The sequence below is a fragment of the Manacus vitellinus genome, unplaced genomic scaffold (genome assembly GCF_001715985.3).
Source record: "Manacus vitellinus isolate BGI_N305 unplaced genomic scaffold, ASM171598v3 scaffold_9_pilon, whole genome shotgun sequence".
Taxonomy (NCBI): Eukaryota; Metazoa; Chordata; class Aves; order Passeriformes; family Pipridae; genus Manacus; species Manacus vitellinus.
This window is the reverse complement of record NW_021940917.1, coordinates 20029990-20052070: the sequence shown is the minus strand read 5'-3', so window position 1 is coordinate 20052070 and position 22081 is coordinate 20029990.

Here is a 22081-nt window from a genome sequence, read left to right as displayed (position 1 = left end):
TCCAGAAAAAAGCAACATTATTTAAAGAATGAAGGATTCTGAAGAATGAAGGGTTGTCACTATTATGCTGTCTTCTAAGAAGGAAATTACCATTATCTTTATCTATTTCAATATCCTGTAATTGAAGACTGACTTGAGGGAGCTTGTAAGACTATCTGGGACCTTGTTTCCTGCATCAGCTTTAAATGCTATTCTCTGGAATAGCTGTTCCCTCCTCTACAAGGATTTCAACAGAGCCAGGCCATGGTGTCTCCACTCTCCTCCACCCTTTGTTTTGTCCTTACTTAACCTGTATTGTATGTGGGAAGACAGGCATGCTGACTGTACTTCATCCAGGTAATAACAACCTCTTTTTTCCCCTTAGCATGTCTTGGGTGAGGAGAACAGGGCATGCTAACTGCACTCTCTGTCCATATAAACGTAGTTTTACCCCCACTCTTTTTTCCACAAAAATGCATCACAATGAGAGGTATTCAAAGGCTCCAAGATGCTGATACCATTTTTTTACTGTATGGAAGTAGTAAACAAGTACCCCACTGTAGAATCCTAGAAAATAAGAGGCCAGTGTGTTTGTCTCAAACACCAACAGCTGGATGGGTTTGGAGCCAGCCACGGATTGTTGGCAATAACCAACAAAGATTGTTTCCGATAACCAAGGAGTTTTGGTAAAACAAGGACTGTTAGTAATAACATTGAGGTAAAGAACAAGGTGTGGCTGGAGAAGGGGGCCATGCAGAAGTAGGGCAGCACTTTTCTGGGGCAAACCTCTGCTCTAGTTCCTGGAAATAAACACAACACAGTACAGCACAAGTCCAGGAATGAGGCCAATAAGTGGGCATGGACTCTAGGAAGTGATCAAGACCCCCAAAAACTCTCCAACCCATTTCCAGAGAGGTCTGAAAGAATGAACTGAACATGATGACTAATTTTATTAGAAAGTGAGAAACCTGTCTTCAGAATGGGGAATACCTATCTCTAAAAAGTTGCCCCCACCAAGTCTGGGTGGTGCCCCCAGGGCTCTGGACAACTCACTGACCAGATCAACACTAGAACTAGAACAGGTGGCTTCTTTCTTTCCTTATTTCTCTCTTTCTCTTTTCCTTCTCTTTTCCTTCTCTCTTCCTTCTCTTCTCTTTTCCTTCTCTTTTCTTTCCTTCCTTCCTTCCTTTTCCCTTTCTATCTTTGTCTTTAATTCATCTTTCATTCTCACTTGCTTTTCATTTTATCCCTTCATCCAAAACTCTCTGTCACGTGTTTATATAGAAGGTCAGGGACTAACATACCAATTTCCACACCAAGTGTGTTATTTACTTGTAAAACCTTGTGAGACCCTCTGACTTTTGTTGTTCCTTTCGAATGCAAGCATCTACCAATCTTGGGTGTCCCCTTTCCTTTAAGGGTGGGATCTCAAACCCACTGCAGGCATCCTATTATGCTTTGTTTTTCCAGTTGCTCTTGCTTGAGAAATATGTGAGAGTGCCACATGCAAGACATTGCTCTAAGATAGTATTAGATGATCATCATGTTATTCCATTTGTTCACCATCCTTAATGGTCAAAATGGAATACAATCGCTACATATATTACAGGAGGTAGAAATAGCTTTTCCACCACATTAACCTATTTCTCAGAGACCTGATATTTCTGATCATCATTAGTTCAATACTATGCTCATAAGAAATATCTTTGTTAAATATAATGCCTGTTTGAACTAAAACATTACATTGATCCTATTCTAGAAGGAGCACTGTAACACAACAGGAAATATTTAAAGGTAGTTAAAGCTGCTGGCAGAGATTTCTCTTTCAGAATTTTCTCACAAAGTTTAGAATCAGCTTAAATTGTTAACAGGCATGCCACCCAGCACTGACAGTTCCTGCTGTCTTGAATGACTAAACAACAAAATAGAAAGAAAAAGAGAAAAAAAGAGAGAGAGACACAGTTGCAACCAAGGTCAGGAGAAACAGCAAAATTAAATTAAAATAATAAAACTATTGCAAAGGTAAAGTGGTTTCTCACATTAAATGTGTAGTAGCCAGCTAGCAATGCTCTGTCTGTGCAAAGTAGACTAAATTAAGAAAATTGAAAATATGTTTGGCAATCCCAGTAGAACTTCCATTTGTCTGCAGCAAAAAAACCCCCTCAATATTGTAAAATTTAGTGTGTCTAGCAAGCATTTTGGCTCAGGAGCAGCTCAGAAATAAACCAGACAGTTGATATTGAGGTACAGGACTGAAGAGCATTGGCAGAGCTGTGCAGGAGTTGTGTGTAAATCACCTGCTTCCGTTCTGACTTGCCCAAACCAATGCCATTTACCTTTTGCTAAACTGGCCACTAAATTCCCGCATAACGTTTGGAGCAAGGGAGGTAGAAGCAGGAAATCAAAAGTGCCTGGTATATGAACTTCCAAGTACAGGACAGTTTGCAAGAAGCAAAGGTTAGAGGGCTACTTTTTGCCTGCTCTGAGCTGAAAATTCGCAAGATTGACGAACATAAAGATGCCCAAGGAAAAGGAGCTATGCAGAAAAATGGGCACTTTGTCACGTCAGCAGTCTCAGAAACTTGAAATAAAACTTTATTACTAACAACCAATCTTTCTTTCGGGCTAGACAGGATGGGTAAGAATTACCTTGCCAAGTATTTGGCCTCTGAAGTGGCAACAGAGATAACAGACAATTCGTTTATGGTTTGGGGAAGAAAAGGTTTATTAGGCAAAGCATTTCAAGTAGGAGATCAACAATCCCCAAAATCTTTGTAAACTTTGTATTAAAAGATAAATCAATGAAAAACAAATTATAAACCCTAGAGAAAAATCAAAACTCACTGGGCATACTGTCTACCAGTGTGCCATGAAATCACTTCCAATGTTTAATTCCGTGGATACAGCTCTACATATTGTAATCTTATATTCTCAGTTGGGTTGCCTTTCTTGCTTAAGAGTTATTCTTTAAGAGACACGTAGGTAGATTTGGCCCACCAGGTAACTCTCAACCACTCATCATTTTCCACGTGGAAAGAGATATATGTTGCTCTGAGCAGCATAAGCCATGGATGGCTTATGTAACAAAGTACTTCTATAAAATATATACATTCACTTTTATACAATAAACCAGTTTGAAACATTCAGGCCTGCGTACAGAATATATCTCATTAATTGTTAACTGTTCCAGTGAAATAACAAAATGTCATTATTTAATGAAATAAATTGGAAAAGGTGTCCTAGTAATTGCCAGAATTCTTCAGTCTGTTTCAAAATCTGCTTTCTCTCTTTCGCTTTTGTTGTTGGCTACTTAATAATCTTCAATTGAAGGATATTACTGCACTGTGCAATGCAGGATGCCTTAATGTAAATAACATTGATTACTTTATTAAATCCTTACAGAAAATACAGCTTAAATTAATAATCAGTTTTGTTTTACAGGTATGATGAGTTGACTGTGGCTGAACTCCAAGTTCCCACCAAAGCTGCTCCATCCCTCCCCTTCTCAGCTGGACATAGGAGAGAAAACAAAACAAAAGGCTCCTGTATTGAGATAAAGACAGAGAGAGATCACTCACCAATTACTTGAGCTATAGAGACTCAAAAAAATTTGGAAATTTAATTTAATTTCTTGTCAATCATATTACTGTAGGATAATGAGAAATAAAAAAACAATTTAAAACACTCCACCCCTCCCTTCTTCCTGGGATCAATCTGTGTGAATTTATAATCAATTCCAGGTGAAAACAGCATCACTAAGAAGTAAAAATGAAGTTGCTCTGAGGAGGCAACTTTTTTCACTTACAAATTCAGTGAACACTGATTGACTGTTTTATTTTTTAAAAAAATCAATGTTGTTTATTGGAGAACAGAGAAAGACAAAATAGTTGCCCATTTGAACAAGTCAATAAAAGTAGAAATGCTTAAAAAATTCCTCAAGAGGAATAATTACATTGAGAGGATTTCATTAGTGTGGAGATTATCTTGAAGTAAATTTCAGCATCAGAAGTCAATAACTACCCTGAGTGTTTTGTCATTATTTTGCCAGTTTTCCACTAGAGACATACTTCTGTGGTAAAGACAAGATAAGGCAAATTACTAAAATCTACCACAGTGTTCTGAATAGCAAACTAATTCTGTTTCTATATAGCCTTTTGTTTTCTGTTGGTGTTTGCTTATATCTTACCTTGACAGTCAACAGAAGGGATGAATTGTCCTGTCAACAAAAAGTTCTAGTTCTGTCCTGCATTCAACCATTCAAGATGTTGTTTAATATCATCTATTAAATATTGAGCACATGCTTATAGTTGTTCAAAGTTTCAAAGCCTGAAAAGGCTCAGTCCTACAACAAAACATAATCAAGAGAATTGGTCTCCTACTCCATTTTTGGTCTGATAACAGCCTGTTGGGTTAACTTCCATATTTAACAATTGGCTTTATTTCAATTGTTTTTCCATGTCAGGAAGGATTAGAATATTTCATCACTTTTGTCTTATTTCTTATTAAATACAATAAGAATGAATTGGGGTGGACAAAAACAATTAAGGAATTGCGCCTGAAGGAAAGCAAGATTGTTTGTTTTCTAATTAGCAAACTAGAAATTTTGATGATTCATAAGTACTGTATATACCTACATGTTATTTTTTGTTCAGTCTTGTTTTTTGGTCTAAAATGCTTTGGTTACTTGTATCACAACATATATGCTTAATAAAGGCAGAAAGAATATATATGAAAACATAACTGTGAGATACTCTTAAACTTTAATATTGCATTTCCTTATGGTTAGAAACACAGTTAATAAGCATGTATGTTTAGAGCATTACTCCAAATAGTATCTTTAAGCTACCTGTAGACATATCTCATCCTTAGATTTGGAGATCACTATATGTTCCTGAAAAGCTGAAAAGCTGTTTCTTCACCCAGGGCTGTAACTGCTTTTAAATGTGAAAACAAAACTAGAATTTTTAAGAACTAGAAATTTGTACATCCAACAGAAACAGATTAGAATTATGAACTTGTTTGTGCATAAAAAAACCTCAGTGAGCCTAAGTAGCTTCATATACTAGAATGAGTTTTTTTACAAAAGTTAACCAGACTAACAGTAAGCTACATCTGCTTTTGTAGATGTTGACAAAAATAATAATTATTTTTGAGACAACTACACTTAAAATTAAATGTGTCCTCTCCTACATAAGAAAATAGTGTCTGGACTGGTATTTAATATCATTTCACTAACCTATTTAAATTCAATCTTTTAGTTAATCTGTAGAAGGTTTTGTACTTTTCAAGATGGTCTGAGATTCAAAGTGCTCCATAAAGTCACAGGAATAATAAGAAGTTCTGTAGACTGAACCCAGCCAGTAAGAGGATGTTTAGTCTTCCTGCACCCATTCATTACATGATGTGACTAAAAGCTTTTAAGTGTTAGAAAATTAATGTTAAATGTTCATTTATTTCCACAGAAGCTTTATTTTATTCCGAATTCAGATGTACATGTCCCAATTCTTATTTTTAAAGCCAGATTTATATGGAAACATAAATTGCTTGGGCTAAATGCTCAATAATCATTATCCTGACTTTACTTATCCATAGATGGGGATACTCAGCCTCCTAGAATGATGTATCTCAACTCAGCACTGAAGCTTGTACCTAGAAACATGCTCCAGCAAACAGCCACTGAAGAGTTTCATGCTCTTCTGATTCAGTATCTTTTTTTAACAGCTCACGAGTGTCAAGATGACTTGTTCTCCTGTAAAATCTGTTCTTGGCCCACAGTGACAACGACTTATTGTTATGGGTCTGAAGGGCAGAAAGATAAGTAATCAGATTATCTTCTCAGGCATAGTTTTAGAGGAAAGATGCTACAAAATTCTTTTTTAACAGTTGCTGCTGCAAATCCTAGCAACCATTTGATCTATATGTGGTCCTGTTTTATACCAAATCTCTACAGAGTAGTTGCTAAAATTAATCAGTTGATGCAGTGTGTCTTATAATCTAAAAGCCCTCTTTACCTGTGTGAATTCAGAGATGACTCCTTTTAAATAGATGAAAAATATTGTCATAGAAGCAGATGAGTTGTTTTCTCCTAGGAACAGAGCTTTCTGTACCCAAATTTAATTTGCCAGGGAAGTATTTGGAGAAGTATCAACCAATTTATCTGTACTTCTTCTTCTCTGTCTGATAGAAAGACAGTCAATTAGAAAAAGGTAATTCATAGCACCCCTCACTGATTCTTTGTCTAAACTATCCCTTGGGATATCTACCTTCCCTCTTTTTCTGTTATGTGTAGAGGCAGTTAGAGGGGAAGGGGTAAAAATGCTATCTGTGCTGTCTAAATTAATTGCCTACTGGATGGTAGGACAGTAACACAAAACTCTTCTTTTTTTCTCTCCATTTCTAATTGCTGTTGTGGTCATAAGATCATCTGGTCGCACATACCCTTGATTAGCCTGTTTTGTATCACCCAAACACAGCTGTATGAAATCTGGTAGCTTATTTTTAGGCAGTGCCTTCCAGACTGTAGACAGTGTCGCTTTAGAGAGATGAAGGATCCACCACTGCTTATTGCAGGGTTTAATCTTTTTCACTATTCAAAATGTATTCACTGGTTTGATTGCAGCTTCTGCCTCTCAGTTTTGTTATGCCTTTCTTTGCCTGGAAAATTGCAAAGTACTTAAGCAACTGGCTTTTTCTCCTTGTGAAAGTACTTACAAACTGCAGTCAAGACACTTCCAAGGTTTTTCTCTCAAAAAGTGTGAACTCCTTGTGTATCTCCATGATATAAATTACTTCTGCCTCTTGGATCATTCTCTGTTTTTTGCACTTTGCCCAATTCCATGTGTTGAATTTTAAAATGGTAGCATATCATCTGCACATAGTATTCTGATTTTGATAATGCCTATTTTTTCTGCATCAGAAAAGGTCACTTCTCTTTTTTAACTTACTCTTTCTCTACACAAGCAGATGATAAGGTCACAAATCTGCATCAGAGAGAGATTTAGAATCAGTTATGCAACTCCCAGGCTCTCTTGGAACTGCTTAACATGTATTATTTCTTTACTACACCAACTCTTAAGCTTATGTATGCTAAATTTCACAGAATGTCTTGTTTCCGATATTTTAATGGAGGGAATTACACCCCAAAATGGACTGTCACCAGTTTTGCCTGATAGATCTCTATTTATAAGGCCATACCATAAGAAAAAATGGCAAATTCTTGCTCAGAAAAACTCAAAAAGATAAAAAATATCCACAGTATGAGAAACTTAACTGAAAACTGAAGTTAGCCCTTTATGCAGAATACACAAATCTTTCTAACTTATGGTCAAGGGGCTCTATTTTTATTAAAAACAAAAAAAGTCCCATTTTATTCCAGCAAAACAAAGCAGACCCAGAGTTAACTTACAGTTAATGTAATTTGGCTAACATTGTTATGATATCAATTGCTGTCAATTATATATTCTGCACAGGGTAGTTGAAACAATTTGCATAGAATAAATTACTAGCTATTCTGAAACTATTTTCTCATAGCACAGTGCTCCAAATGTGCTATAATTGCATCTGATGTCTATCTGACAGGTTCGGTATCTCGTACCCGTCGAACGAACAAAGTGTGCTCTCCATCCACCAGGATGCATTAAGAGCAAAATGAAATCTGGCACTTACATGCCACTTCCATTGATATTCATGTAAGAGAATTTTGTGGTTTTGCTGCTCAGTCCAGCAGCCCTCAAAGTGAATGGGAAGAGTCACAGCAACACCCACGGCAGCTGAATCACGAACAGGGACCTGGCAGAGGCAAGCTACCCATGGCACATGAAAATGAGGCACCAAGCCAAGCACCCCTACTGGGTAAAAAACAACAAGAGTGTTCTTAAGAGTGTTAATCTGCCTTGCAGTAAATATATAATAGCCTGCTTAGGTTCAAATAAATAACCAAGTCCACTAATAAATTATTCAGGTATTTCTGTGCTGCAGGTTAGGTACCAGACACATTTCTTTGACTGTCAGCACACACACTCCCTTAGCATTCTTGTAGCAACTTCCTCTTTTTGAATGGGAGCAAAGTCCATTTCATTCCTCCTCTTAATTTCTATTTTTTTTTAATTATTATTGTTTATTTTTTTTTAGTGCTGTGGTAGCATCCAATATCCCTTATGACCACAATAGCAACAGAAGTTTATGATACCCAATGAATGGGATTTTAAAGAATTTTTCTGACATATAAAATTATACCAGTACCAGAAATAATTTCTTTTTACCTTTCTGACTGTACAGTACATTTACAATGAAATTTTGTGGGTTTTGGAAAAGTTCAAACTTTGGAAAAAAGAATATTCCAAACTTCAAAAGTGTTTCCGTCATCACAGTTGTCTTTATTTCTCTATGTGTCTTTATTCCACTGTTTCCCACAAGAGTTTGCACCGAGGGTTTTCAATAGGTAGACAGAGTTATACATAATCTGCTACTTCGTCATGGCTCCTGTAAACACACTGAGATGCACCTTAAAAGCTACCTTCAAGACAGTAACATATTAATTCATAAGAATTTCTCCAATTTTAGTGCTTTCCCTAAATTATTACTCATTTTATTACTTTTGTGGGATTGATAGAATTATAAAATGGCTTGTGTTGAAAAGGACCTTAAACATCTAGTTCCAACCCTGCTGACGTGGACAGGGACATCTTTCACTCTACTCAGAGCTCCATCCAACCTAGCCTTGAACACTTCCAGGCATAGGGCATCCACAAATTCTCTGTGCAACCTGTTCTAATCCCTCACCACCCTCACAGTAAAGAATTCTTCCTAATACCGAACTTAAACCTATTCTCTTTCAGTCTGAAACCATTCCCCCTTGTCTTATGACTAAAAAGCTCTTGTAAAAGGTCTCTCTCTGTCTTTCTTGTGATGTCCCTTCAGGTGCTGGAAGGCCAAAATTAGTTCACCATGAAACCAGGGTGAAGCTCTTTTCCAGGCTGAACAATCCCAATTCTCTCAGCCTTGCCTCTATCCCTTTAATCACCCTGCTGGCCCTCCTCTGGACTTGCTCCAACAGGTTGATGTCCTTTCAGTGCTGGGAACCCCAGAGCTGGATGCAGCTGGATTATTCATATGCTAAAAGTTATATGTGCACTTAGATTGTGAATACAGATACAGTTATTTGGTGTAATTTTCATCCACGTAATGAAAATTTTCTGCTGAGACTTGGCTTCATCTTCCTGAAGAGCACTAATTTTCCCTTCTCACTTTCACGTGACATTTGTTGCCTTCAATCTACTTAAAGCTGGCCTTAAGTTCCCAACTTAGTGTCAAGAAGCGTAGGTTACATCTATGTCATTACAGTGATTGATCCTTGTTGTATAGCTTCCTACTGGTAACAAAGCAGTTTTTAGGCTTGCCAGAAATATACCATTTTCAGCTGTATTTATAAAGCATTTTGGGGGTAATCTAGGACCCTTCAACATGTGACCACCTGGTTGTAAAATTAAAGAAAGCTTCAGTGCTGCTCAGTATAATCCATTTTTCAAAACTGCTAGCCTCTATATTGACATTTAAAGCTGGGGATAGTAAAGCTGACACAATTATTCTAGTGTACATTTTAAATAACCAGGAAAAAATATGGTTTTTTTTCTATAAATGCAAATATCTTCTTTAAATAAATGTTCATTTCTGCATATTGCATGGAAGCTACAAACCAGCCAATTAACATGTTTTCACCTCTGCTTATCCACCAACTCTTGATAAGTGTAATCACTGTATGAGTGATTAAATGGACCATTAAAACATGAAACAGATTATTTTATTCCAAAGATCAGTTCATACTTCATACTGTATTGAAGATCTGAATACAAGGTTTAAATTTTTTGCAGTTTTTCCCCTGTATATTGCATAATACTTGTTTTAGAGTATTTATAGTAATATTTGATTTATAGAAATAATATATGTGCAATTCTTATGACTGCATGCATACTTCCTTTTAGATAAATATCTAATAAAGTACAAAATATTCGTGAAGGCTTACTGATTGTCAGTTTGAAGGCAACTTCTTAGGAAACATAGTTCAGGAACTTTGCTTTCAAAAACTTTAGCAACACATTTTCCTACTGATAAATTATTGACCAATACTAGAAAATAAGTTCCTGCAAAGCAACCTTTTTCCTGGACAATGGTTGTTTTGCAAGTTAAAATGGTCAGCAGCAAAGTCCATCTCATTTTGACAAAAGATATAATTCCTTGCAAAGACAGAAAGGCCATTTAAGTTAGTCTAACCTGTAACATTTTCCTCTGTCCACATATTACAAATGAGTTCAACATTTTTTGGGAAATCTGCTCTCTTCTCAAATGGCAGAGAACTTGTGTGATGTCAAAGGAGTTACCTTACAGCTCATACATCACGGGATTGTTATTTCCTCCACCAAGCATAGTACAAAACTGGTTTCAGATCCTCTGTAACTCAGCCAAGCAAATCAACATCTTGCAAAAATGCAATTCACATACAATCAACTTGAAATCAATCATGTTAATCAGTTTAAACTAAATTTTAGATTAGAAACAGGGGTCTGAATGAAAGTATTTCTGCAAGTTCTGTTCTCAGAAAAACATTTTCATATTTTTATACTAAGTGTTCAATGTGAAAGAATTTTCATTTCCTGAAGGAATATAAATTTTGAATTTATTTCAGCTCAAACAGATGCCTGAAAATCTTCGGGAATAATAATATTACTAGTTATAACTTCATGGCCCCTGGAGAGTTGCTTTGGAAAAGGAAATATATATTTTATGTTACAAAATGTGTCATAAAGGGCATGAGAAAGCTTTTTGTCGTGCATACTGTAATCCAGTAAAATGTTTGCCATTCTGTCTTAGACATGTTACTTCCTTCAGTTCGAGGTTTTCCTGCACATGAACACAGTGATCTGTCATTTGTTTCTCCATGCAGAGGGAAATATCACACAGAGAAAACAGGGTACAGAGTAACTGCAGAGTGAAAACTGAGCAGCATATAGGGGGGTAAACAAGTCCCAGTCCCACACATATGCAGAGGAGCCACATACACACAAAAAATACCTCAGACACACCAAAGAGCAGAAACATCTCCTTGAAAAATGTGGCTTGGCTGACTAAAACCTGTCCCTTAAAAGGCTGCCATAACCACGGGAACTTTATTGTTCTGTGTGTCTGTTTTAATGTTATTTCACAACCTGCAAAGTGGATTTTTAGAGCAAAATACTCTGCTAAGTGGCTTTTAACCTTAGTCTTTTCTATCTACATCTTTGTGCCCTGTATTACCCAAGTTTCAACCGCCTCTATAGAAAGATTTTGAAAAGAAGCCTTTCATCTTTGTCCCTTGAAAACTGGAAAATTATTTGGAAAAAGGTTTTATAAAGCATCTTTGGACTTTCTAACCCTCTAAAAAAAAAAAAAAAGGTAATCACAGCTTTTATTCTTTAATATCTCTTCCAAATTTTGCAGTTCTCACACGGAGTTCTCACAACTACAGTTGCCTTGTGAACAATTTGGGAAAAAGCCAGGGACGAACTGTACACCACATAACATCATTTCACATTAATGTGATGAGTTTTGTGGGCTCTCTGCATTACCTCGCTTTAAAAAGGCACAACCATCACATTCATGCAGCTTGAGAGAGTCCTAGAATCTCAGAAACACAAACTGTGAAATCAGTGTCAAGGAAGCAGGTATGGTTTTGCTACTAGCTTTGGCAGACCCAGGCTTTTCCTTTGTTCATGTCATAAAACACAACACAGACCTGTTACACAGCACAGCATTGACCACTAAGTTGGTTGTCAGCATATGAGCTGTTATTTCCTGTCCATCCCACAGCTTTGGCAGGGAGGGGAGAACCTCAGTAAAAAGAAAAGACAAAATACAAGCTGTGGCTGAAAGACTTCCACTTGGAATGGGCAATAGTTTGTCTGGAGCACAGGTTATCAATAACCATTTCCATTTCCCAGCCCAACAGTATGTATACAATACTGTGGTTTAGTTACCATAAGAAGGTTAATTCAAACTACAATCAGTTGCAAAGGCAGATATACAAAAAATCCCACAAGTGTTGGACTTTAGCAGCACATCCCAAGGGAAAGAAAAACAACAAACACCACAACTGGTGCAAGTTCAGTTGGCTGAACAATGTTTGAATTGCACTGAACCTGGCAGCAGCAAATGCAGGTAGAAAAGTCTTCTCCCTCCCCCCAAAAACCTTCTTCTAAAAGTCTACAATGAATGTGATACAGCCTGAGGCTAAATACCAGCACATACAGAAATGGATGACAGCTCTGTTCATTCCAGTTTTTCAGACTTCATCTCAAAGCTATCATTCAGCATGTATTGAAAGCAAAAAAAAAAACAAACAAACCTGCAACTATAATTGTAAGACCTACAGGAAAACACGATGTGCAGGAAGGAATGCATAAAGCACAAGCCTTCAGCATTTTCTGTGTATTGTTCTGGTTTGATGTGCTTACAGAATTTAAATTGAAGGGGAAAGCATATGCACCTTTCTGCCCATAAATGGACAAAAGTAGGAGTGTCATGTAGCTCACATGAAGCAGTGAGGCAGAACAGCCTTTTTCAATCACTGTTGGCAGATATGTGTATATGCATGTGTGCATGCACACTCATACTGTCAGTGAAATTAAAACTAACAAATTATAACTTTGCACTGCACGATGTCTTGCAAATTTGATGAACCCACAGCAGGAACTGGTAACTCTTAATCTTTGTATTTAACTTTAAATAAATAATTGCCTCTTATTAAACTATGAGCAACAGGGACTTCAATTTCAGCTAGTACCTTGAATATTTGTGTTGATCCTTGTTCCAAACTATCAATGTATAAACACAGTGCCAGTGTCAGTTACAAATATATGCAATTCAGAGAAGAACCTGGGAATCTCTTGTAGATACAGTTTATGGTATACTTACTGGATTGGTTCACAGGTCAGAATACACATACCTTCAAAAACTCAGTCAACATTGAATTTAAATCTAAACTTAAGGTTCAGAAACAGTGCTTTTATATATGTTTACAGTGACAATATCCTTCATGTTCCTTTAAAAAAAAATATGACTGTTCACAGAGAGTATATGATTCATGCTCATGTTCTCAGACAGATTTAGAAAAAAAAGCACACATTCTTTTATTGACAGCCATTTCTGCAGGAATCAAGAAAAGACCTTTTAGTCAATAAACTAAGAAATAAGGGCATCCATTATGCCTTTGAGAACATTTTTTCCAGTACTTGTAATCCCCAAGTCCAATTAAAGAAGAGGTGACTGATGTCTCACAGATTAAAATAGTAACAACAGCTTCCTTTATTAGGAAGTAAATTAGAGTTAGACTACTGTCTAACTCTAGGTTTGGGATTTTGAGACCAATATCAGGCAATACTTAAGAGCTGTTAAAGAAATGGTGTATTATTTATTCCCTTTGGACAACATTGGTAGTACTTTTATGGTTAGTAATACAATATAGGGAACATATTTCACCACTTGTGCAGCAGTGAGAACTTCTAAAGTCTCTAAATGAAGCATAAGAAAACATCTCAAACTCTTTAGGCCGCATGTGGAGGTTTAGATTATAATGGCTTTGACATCTTCTCTGTTCATCATATGCCAACTTTGTACATGGCATTTATTTCAACTTCATTTGATGCTTCTTAATCTTCATAGATATTCTGCATTCTTGTGTTTGCACCTGCTTTCCACCACACTGAAAGCAAGTTGTCAAGGTGAACAGGCCAGCACAAAGCACTGCATTGTTTTTTTTTCTCTATGTTGATTTTTTTCTTAGCAGTGTATCCTTTCAGCTGCCCTGTGTGTTATATTTTGTATGCAACTGAATGACTCTCTGAGGACTCATCATTATCCAGCCTGGTCATCAAAGGTTTCAAGGGTGCAGCAATTTGTGTTTTCCACTTAATAATTCACCTGATGCATAAGAGGTCAATGTAAATTACCAAAGGCCTGTAATTTAAACATTTGCTGGCTTTCTGCTTCGCAAGTTTGATGGACATCTTAATGGTATGACTTTAGATTGTTGAGGAACATAAAGATCACCCTTTATAAAGAGCTCACAGCTGCAAACACTTTCACAATAAGCTTCAAATTGCAGTTGTATTTTCTGAAACTAAGTTTGTGTTTTCTGTCAGATACACTTAATACCTGCAGAACGCTCATGCCATATGTGCCATCAGCTTCACCTGAAGTGTAGCCATCGATCTCTTGTAAAATCACATTGAATGGGCTGACACTTTTCTGCAATGAACTCCTCATTTTGAAGTGGTTGTGCTTTACTCAAGCTTTTCTTCAGGATTTCTGGTAATGAAACTGGGAGAAACTCCAGATAGTTTCACATGAAATGATTTGCACAAACAATGACAAATTCTTGATTAAACAATCTGGCAACCAATTTTCATTAAATTGAAAAGCTATTAAATTATATAGACTTACTTTGCTTTAGCACTCAGGCTGCAATCTACATTTAATAGTTTCTAAGTATTCTTCTGATGTCTAAACTATTTCTAGACAGAAACAAAATCGATTTTGTAATAAAAGTAGAATTAAAGAAAATAAACTAATAGGAATCTGTTAATTTTTATTCACTTTATTTTGTACCATCTGCATACTAAGGACTTTGTACGGTATAGTAAACAAGTGCACATATGGACAGGAATATGTGCCAAAAAATTCTCCGACAAACTGAAATGTTAAAGTAAAATGATAAGCAGGTAGGCATCTTTCTGTTCTTAACAGGGGAAATTCCATTTCCGATGTAATTACTAGCTCTTTAGGGCTTGGGGGTTTCTTTTTAAATTAATGTCATCCTTTATTTTATCCACTTAGTAAGATTTTAACTCTATCTCAAGACTGCAAAGGGAGCAGAAAGCAATGCAAAAAACCTGTCACCTCTGGAAAGGACTCATAAAGACTGCATTAGTAATTCTATTTTACCATGCTTTGTGAATTACAGTGATAGGCACTGTCCTCTGCTAGCACTGCTTTTTGTGGTGTCTAGCTGATGCTAGTATTATTTAGCATACTGGTATCATGGGAGGCTTTTCCTTAATGCACAATGCAGCCAGGTTTATATAGCACTGCACTTTTTTCCCCCCTCAGTTAAGAACTGAACACAGCAAGGCACTAGGAATTTCAGGCTAACATCCACAAGGAGGAGACAAATGTACCTTTCCTCCTAGCATCACCCTGGGGTGAAGTTTCTGTCAAAGGATGAAGGACTTCAGTAAAAGCCTTTGACCATGAGGGAGATGAGAGTGATAAGATGTCTAGTGGCAAAAGTAGAAAACCCATTCTGTCACTACTGCTTGACAGTCAAAATGGCTATGCCCTAGTGGCTTACTAACCTCATGAACTTGTACCAGTACTATCAAATATTCAAAAAGTTTTATTTATTTATATTTTATTTATACTTATTTTTATTTTATTTTATTTTATTTATTTATTTCTACTTTATTTTTATTTATTTATTTATAATTTACTATCAGTTATTCAAAAATATTAATATTCAAAAAGTATCCACTTCCTGTGAGGGGGATATCAGTTTGACCTCTGATATCTGTCTTCGGAAATAATAACTCTGCAGGTAGCATTTTACCTTAACCTGTTAAAGCCACTTTCAACTGGGCAAAGGCACATAAAGCGTCCCTGCCTTCCTCAGAGCACAGGAGATCCAAGGAAATATAAAACTTTCCCTTCCTGATTTTGCTGAGAGCTCTGTGGAGTCTGTTCAGCCACCCCTGAAATCTTCTTCAAATCCCACCAACAGAAACATACTTTTGCCTGGTTATGGACCTTAGATGTGGGGCACACTCTGGTAGCAATAGAAATAAAAAGTTAAATAAAAAAGTCCTTTCATTTTCCACTGTTTGATACAACAAACCAGTGAAACATGGAGTGGAGAATGTGGACTGCACGAGTGAGAGCCCTGTCCCTGCTCCTTCCTGTGTCAATACTTCTTGTGCCACATCATGGGTTCAATCTCCAGGACAATCATTTACGGCTGTGAAAGACACTCGTACCTGACGTCAAAACACTCCCAGCAATTCCGAGGAGCCATAAATAAGTTCAAGGGCCACCTGCAGAGTGATAACTGTGTGTTTAGGCTCAAGGAAATATCAATAGCTGCAGACTATTTCCAGGTCCCACGAGGCAGTACTCAGGCCCTCAATCCACTCCACAAAGCTATCACAATAGCATTAAGCACTGTTGCTGAGAGGGCAGTGAGCCATAAAATCAATGGTTTCTACTACCAGAAAAAAAATCCTCCCCGTCTTTCGCTTGCGCTGCTGCTCCTTCCCCTCCCGATTTCTAAGCAGGGAACAGGCATGTTGGAGCAAGTACTAGCAAATCTTGACCCAATCTTCAGCTTGTTAGACAGAGGCACTAAGGCAGAAGGACTAGGGAACTATTTTTCAGCCAGTGAAAGACAGGTACATGCATTTTCTCTTTCTCCCTCTCTTACACGTCAGAAAAAAAATGGGAAACCAACAAGTCTGATACATCTCCTTTGTGATTTAGTAATTCCCCAGGTTGCTCCTGAGGCAATACAGTCATGTACTACCTTTCCTTCAGGGGAAAGGGAACCTCATACCATAGCCCCTGCTTAAATGACATTTCACAAACACTTTTTTTTTCTGTTGGCGTAGCTCCTAGCAGAAAATATGATCTTCCTATGGGAGGAATTCAGTCCAAGAAACACATTTTAAACAGTGTAAGTCAAGCCCAAGAGAAATAAAGAGGGGAAAACACATAGTTTGGTCAGTAAGTTTCTGTTCTAGTATAACCACAAACTACAACCTCCTTTCAGTGCTGCTGGCAACTTCAGTACAGCCAGAACTAGACAAGTTGCTGAATCTCTGCTAGTAAAGCTGTGTCAGTTCTGTTTGTGTATATATTACTCATGAATTTGTTGTCTTCAGGACAGTACAGCGAAACATAACCCAGAAATTATGAGGGCGAAGGACAACTTTTAAAGAGTAAATATCAAATTATATTGGGACAGATATATTGTTGTGTATATTGGAAAGAAGAAACCTGCTGATTTTTCTCACGACTATCAACTGGTTGCAAAGAAAACAATAAAGATAGAAGAAACTCATATATTGTTGGCTTTGTTTTTCTCTACAAGACAAGAGAAAAATGACTGTATATTTGGGTTCTCAATAGAACCCAGGTGAAAAGCTGGAAAAGGAAATGTTACAAAGAAAGGAGTGATGAAACAGCTTAACTCTATTACCTTTATTATTAGGTGTCCCTCATCCTGCATTGCTAAATGCTTTGTCTTTGCCTCCTAGTGTGTCATTTGGCAGCATCTTTTTTCCCAGTTGTTAGCAAACACAACTTTCCTGTAACACTCCAAACAGGCTGTCTGATTATATATGGTTATTTTTCTAAGCAGAAAACTCCTGTGTGCTAACACACCATGTCCTAGAGTTGAGACAAAACTCCTAGGAGAGGTTAGTAAGACAGATTCTGTTTGTTGAGGTTAAATTCTGATATATCTACAACTCTTAGCAAAGGACACTAGAAAATTCTGTGACAAAATTTTCAGATGACACTGAGTACATTTACGAGAAAATGATATTTGAGACATATCATCCAGCTGCCCTATATCCAGGGATTCTCATTCTATTAATTTTCAGTGTTATTCTCTCCATCAGAGCAATTATAAATATCACACAGCAGCAAAGTGTCCCATGCTCCTATTTGCTGTGACCTATTCTTAGACCACATGATGTTAAGCTTTTACTCACCCAGGCAACTTTTCTCCCTAAAGCTCCTGAGCTGCTAACCCAGCAGACAGCCTTGCTCTACAAAAGCAGTCACCAACAGTTTCAGGAACAGCAACATGACAATCCAATAATTGAAGTACACTTTATATGGTGACATATCATTTTTTAACGGTCAACAGGATCATGACACTGAGAAAAATTTGTGTGAAGTTTAGCTTTGGGACATTTTTAAGTATAGTTTGATTTATCAGCAAATCTCAGGGCAAATTAGAATACAGCCTTTCTTAAGTCACCATAAAATTCAAGGGTTACAAAAGAGGATAGGGTCTCAGCTTTCCTGTCAACCTGTGTCTTGATTACAGTGAATTTTATCATTCTCAATTTCTTGTTAATGCCAGAGTTGAGCTTTAATTACCCAAACAAAAAGGTGAAACAGAAAAGAAAGGATAAGAACGTCAGAGGCAACTAAAATAACTTGGATAAAAAAGATGTGGCTTAATTAGGGATTTAACTTTCATGAGTTAAAAAGCACTGCTTAAACACTAATGTATAAAGCCCAATCCACGTCTCACTGAAGTCTACAGAGGAAAAATCCTCTACGGCCTTAAAGGACTTTGAATCAGCCCCATAAAAGTTAATTTTGGTTTATACAAGTGTGTAGACTAAGGTTTTCCTTCCTTTCAGGGGAAAGCTGACCCACTAATGGTGTCTGGCATCTTTGAGATAGTGTGGGTTTCAGCACGAGCCTCCTTGCCCCGGGCCAGTTCTGTGCTTGTGTGCCTTCTCCTGAGATGCCTCACTGTCTCACGGGAGTTACTGAAAGGAGGCACAGCATGCCTCCACCCTTAATTAGGAAAAGCTTCTTATTCTAAATGGCACCAATCATCATTTATAACAGTCTCCTCTCTGGCCAAGCACATGTAGTGCATTCCAGGAGACAAATTCTCGTCAGCAATGTGGGCACATGGGAGATATCAGAGCAGGAGCAACTTAAATATCTCTCTGAGGTGTCGCTGTGGTGTCCCCGAGTCCAAACCATTTTCCAAAGACACAGCACACCAGTGATCTGATACAGAAGGAATCTGATCTTTTCATCTAATGCTTAATCAAAAAGCCTGAGAGAATAAAATATAATAATCAAATTCTTTCTTACTAAATAAGGGTTGCCAGTACCTTGTCTTCATTCTCCTACAATCTTTACTTCTCTTCCGGCTGATAAGGCTTTTCCAAGAGAGAAAAACCAGGGAATGGAGCACAAATTTAATGAAAAGATGATTCACATATATCCAAGCAGCTCTGGGACTATTTTTCACTTTATTTAAATTTGTCCCCCTCTTCCACAAAATACCAAAGACACAAAACATGGAACACTGCTCCTATTTTAAGGTATACAGACACACACACATATATATGTATACACCAGATGTTTTCTTACAGCCCTGTTTTTACCCAATTCTGCCTAATTCTTTCGACAATTTTCGTTTTCATTTCCTTCTGTCCTTATACTCCTGCACAGGATTCACTCTTTAGGTGTAACAGAAAATAAGCAAGTCTTCAGCCTCAGCTCATCTTTCTTTTGCAAAAGTTTACATCATAAAATCCTCTTGAAGTAGTTAAGCAGCCTCAGACAGTCACAGTTCAATTTTCAACTGAAGAAAATAAATATTTTTCCCAGATCTCGTATTCTACAGAACTGTTTAATAATTTAACTCATGCTCTAATGTGTAGTGAAAAAAAAAAAAAAGTAATGAAACATCACCTTTTTCTCAGTTCTTCAGTGAATCATTTCTAGATCTAACCAGCTTGTTCCTCTTCTTCTGTCCTCAAAAAAAGCTTTCTCCAGAATTATTTTTCTCCTCAACAAAAGTGTAGTGAGTTTCCCATAAATTTTCCTCTACTTTTGACTTCTCCAGCAGAGACCTAAAATCCTAAGTAGGCTGACAACTGCAGGGGAGTCACTTTTGCAAATGCCTTTAGATTTGAGCCAAAGAGGGTTTTATCTCTACAGTTTAACTTTACTTGTTTTCCACGCTTCAGAACAACCTTTTTCATAACTATAGATAGTCTTTAGGTAATAGCCATTCAAATATACCATGGCAGCAAGCAAGCTTTGCTTTTGAGTTTGTACTTTACTGTAATTATCCCATATATATTCGTCCTCAAAGATTAGCACTTACTGAGAGCTGGTACAAGGTTTGCATTTTCACTTCCAAAAAACTTTTAACTTTCATTGTCAGCTGGAATACAGAGATTAAAATGTTCAAAACCACACATCAACGAGCTTCTAAAAAAAAATTGAAATTTTTCAGTGCATTTATTTTGGATACACAGTATTCTTTTCGATGTTGCATCTTACCAGGCAAGATCTCACCTCTGACCTTACTGTATTTTCCTTTTTCGAAGTGCCAATAACAACCCAAATATATAGTGGTCATCACAGTGAGTATTGTGACTAACTGCTATACGTAGAGCTAAGGGGAAGAAAAATTCCCCCTGACACCATAGTTCCTTGCCCCTAATGAAGACCTTTCCATTTTAAAAGAAGTCCATAATGGCAAGTTTACGGTTTCATTCCGTGTTGCTCAGCACAGCTGTCTGGGTCTGTATCACAACCTGCAGCCCTAAGTGTGGTCAGACATCGACCAGAGCAGACTCCCTCTCAGCTGCTCTGATTTCCCAAAAACACTTTGAGCCTCCTGAATTCCTTTCTAGCATAACTGAGGGAACCGAGGCAGAGTTGGAATTATTTCAAAATGAAATGCGTCTTATACCTTTTTAAACTACATGAAAATATGACACAAAGGGACTTTTAATCAGATTCAGGGGGAAGTGGTGAAGTCAAACTCATGATTCATCCATTAGAATTTCTCAAAATAGGAAATAAATGAGGCATTACTGGAGCAACTGAATAATTTGTACATTTTCACAGTAGATCAGACTCATATAGCAGAAGCTGTTTTTGTAATTGTGACACATTGAGGGAAATTCAGTGACTTAGTGTTCAGAGGTTTTCATTTCCACCTTCATGGTATCTTGTTGGAATACAGGCAGACAAATCTTATAAAATAAGCCATGTAGAAACACTTGTTACCTAGAGGATTCAATTTTCTCACGCTATCAGTGATTCTTTAGCTATATTTCCTGTGCAAACTTCAGTTTTAGAATAGAATACACAGGAATTTTAATTAGTTTTAAAAACTCAGATTAAGTTTTTTAACCAAAGTCACTTTGATCATTGATATATCCTTATGTCCGTAAAGCAGTGTAAGAAAGAATTTAACGCTATCATTTCTTGAGGAGAACCCCACAACCTTTGAATTAGAATAATAAATATCAGTATTAATTTATACAGGTTGTTACACAAGGAAGGATAAAGCAAATACATTGATAATGTAATAAAAGAGGTTAAGTGCCTTGCTCCCTTCTGCACACAAAAGCAAAGGAAGATGTGACTGAACAAATTACTCATACCTTAAGAAGCAGAGAAAAAACCCCTCCTTTATATGTTCCAATTAAAAAGAATTTGATTTAAAAAAACGTGATTTAAAAATAGACAAACAGAACACAAACATTTTTTTCCTTGACTGGAAGTTTAGGAGGAGACTGAAGAGTAACAAAGTTGTTCAAAGGATTTGCATGAGTTGAAACGAGCCATCGTGAAGATCCTGTATATTTCAAGAGGAACCAAAATGATAAAAGTTCATAACATGGCTGACTGAAAAAATCTCTTTATGTCTGTATGAAGGTAAGTTCAAACATAATGGCCTTAGGAAGAATACTCTCCCCTGTGTGCCCTGTTTCACAGAATGGCGTCAAAATTCAGTTAATTCGTGCTGAAGGGTAGGTATTAATCTGCCTTAGGAAACAAAATGAGCAGCTGAAAGATGGTATAGAATAGTCAAGCTGATTTTCTTCTTTTTATCTGGTTTTCATTTTTTAAATTTTTATGTTTTACCGTGGCAATCATTCCTCACCACTTCCAAATCCGAGGTGCAGAAAATTAGTCCTTGCATACACTTTTCTCTTTCTCACTTGCCTTAGACAGAACTAGCTGCTCCAAGGGTGCTTCCCAGGCACTGGCAAACTAGGCTGCATGACAGCATGAGGTCAAATAGAAACATATACACACCATGCCTCAGATGCCTCAGAGCTTTTTTGATTTTTAACTTTTATAGATTTTAGAAGGAGATGTGCAGCGAATGTAGGTTTTAATGTAGCTGTATTATATCTCTCACCCTGCAGCATGATGTTTACACATACCCAACCCTACTTCCCCATTTCATACCAATCCCTCTAAAATTCCCTTAGCCTGGTTAGTCTTCTTTTCAAGG